We start from the raw sequence: 2,632 nt of genomic DNA on the forward strand, positions 1-2,632 counted from the left end.
AATTTACTACCTTTCTACCCATAAGGTTCACTGGTGGCCACTCAATCCCTTTTCTGCTCATGTGCAACCATGGCACCTAAATAATATGCCATGTCCCTATTATTTCTTATATACTTTGACCAGCAATGAAACAGTTACAATGTTACTATTTGCATTGTTGTGGTTCACTTGCAGTGTCAAACCTTACTTACATAGTTCTCTTAGAGTTCAGGTTTCAGGCTACACAAGGTCTCAAGGGGTTATTGCAGCAAGGGTTTACATCTGATTCCCATTCCATAGGATTTCTTTGTAAGCGTAGGGCTAGAGTCTTAATTTTATTTTTAATAGAAAGCTTAGATTTCAGAGCAAAAGGTGCAGCCACCAGAGAAAAGTGTTAGCTTGCCAAGCTGCCATGAGCCAACTCAATTCAACTCTGATTCCCTAATATAGAAACTTCTACTTTACTTCCTTAATAGTGTCTGAGCTATGACATGATATACCATTAAACTCTGAAAGTCACTGTGAACTCATATATTAGATTTTTTGGCTGTCTCAGTCAGTGTCAACTTATCAGTTAAACTGTGTTAGACATCTACTACTGGTATTTTGGTTTTCTGTTTTGTATAGATATCTAATGAGTTACAATTCAAAACTGTTTAGTATTTTTTCCCTTGGATTTTTGTTTGGGGTGTTAATTGTAATAGACTAAGACTCACAAGGGTAATATTTAAAATACCTTACTAACATCAGTTATTACTGACCCTCATATTTGAAGATAGAATATGTATTTCTGAACTACTGTGTGTCTATCCAGTGAAGGCTCTCTTTTTTTTAATCAACTGGATATTAGAAATATCCTACCTTGGCCTGTAATCAGCAGCACAAGCACCTGATAAATTAGCATGTATTGTTAATGAATTGCCAAGTGAAATCCATAAGGGTAGAAAACAGCATGGCCTGAAATTATTTGCCTCAGAGAATCATTGTTTCAATTTTTATCTCTGTCAGTTCCTAGCTGTTATTTGTGTATGGCATAGTCTCCTTTAGTTCTTTGATATACTGCAACTTGCATTGCTCTGCTTAACGGCTCTGCTTAAGAAGTAAGCAACAGACAGACAGCAATACAGCTGACATTTTTCTTAAAAAAGCTGCTGTGCACATTGCTGTTTTTAAACATGGAGAACTGGCCATTACGAGTAAATGATTTTGAAGGTGAACAATATGTGTTTGGATTCCCTCTCCACCCCTTATTCCACCCCCCCCCTTTTTTAATTGGCTGCTTCCCAGATTAGGATTTCTTCCTTTCAGTTAACTCCTCCTACCCTCATTATGCTACCATATGCTTCTTTAAGGTATTATTATTAGTAAAATTTATGGCTGTCCTTTTCTTTTTTAAATTAATTTAGGGCCATTCTCCATTGTGCTCAGGTCCTTTAACTCACATGGCAGCCACAAGGGCAAGAGATATACCCCAAATATTCCCAGTGCAATCTACGAACTATCACGCATCTCGTGTGGAGCTAGCAAATGATATTGTTCCACTGAAAAAGATTTTTTTCTTTTTCAGTGAGTTGCTTGGTTTGAAAGACATTCTCTATATTTAAAATGGGAAGTATCTTGGAACAGGTAATGTGTCCCAAAACAAGAAAAATAATATGGTTACTTTATACATTTCTGGGAAGTCCTCTGAACTTTGCAATCTAATTGCATCGATGAGATATGTAAAGGAAGGAAAAGGAGTTGTGTACTTGCTCGGTATTCCTTTTACCTATAGAATTTCAGACAGGCAGTATGAGTCCTTTACTTGAGAAGAAAATAAGGAAATGAAACATCTAAACACCTGATGCCTGAGCGTTAATGAACTTGGGCTTTCAAAATATGCTACACAATTAAAACATGATAATATAATTTAATATCACTACATCTTCACATGTGTGATTACAGCTAGACAGTTATGGGGCTAACTGATCTTTTCAACATTGCTATGGCCAGGCCCTAGGCTAAAACTGACTTAGCTATTAATGTGGGAGGCAGGTATTACTGTGAATTTGGATGAAGCTCATTTTGTCCAGGTTTATTGCTGATGCGCTACGTTGATTTACAGCTTGGTGCTAAGTCAAGTTTAAAATGTTGACTCTGACATTTAAGGAAAGACAACATAAGCCTATGCTCCAAACTTCTGTATTTACTTAATACTCTTCAGCATAGTCACACGTGGGATGATTTTAGTTTGTTGACTATTCCCATGCATAGTCTAGATTGGTATTTTTAATCAAAAGTGATCCTTCATATGGATATTTTATATATAATCTTTTTTTCAGGCTCCTCTACCATGTACATTTATTATAGGGATGCATACCAGCATGTTGGTAGCAAGAGGAAGATCAGGGAAAGTGTGGGTCACTTACTGAATGGGGGAGCCAACCTTGTGAGAGAGAATGCAGAAAAGGCTGAAGTGCTTAATGCCTTTTTTCCTTGGTCTTCACAGGCAAGATCAGCTCTCAGATCTTGGGTACAGAGGAGGTAAACAGCTAACCATGGTGAAAGAACAGGTTTGGGACTACTTAGGAAAGCTGAATGTGTACAAGTCCATGGGGCCAGATTGGATGATATGAGGGTGCTGAGGGAGTTGGCTGATGTGATTGCAGAGCCA

The sequence above is a fragment of the Gavialis gangeticus genome, unplaced genomic scaffold (genome assembly GCF_001723915.1).
Source record: "Gavialis gangeticus isolate Ggan-Ray unplaced genomic scaffold, GavGan_comp1, whole genome shotgun sequence".
Classification (NCBI taxonomy): Eukaryota; Metazoa; Chordata; order Crocodylia; family Gavialidae; genus Gavialis; species Gavialis gangeticus.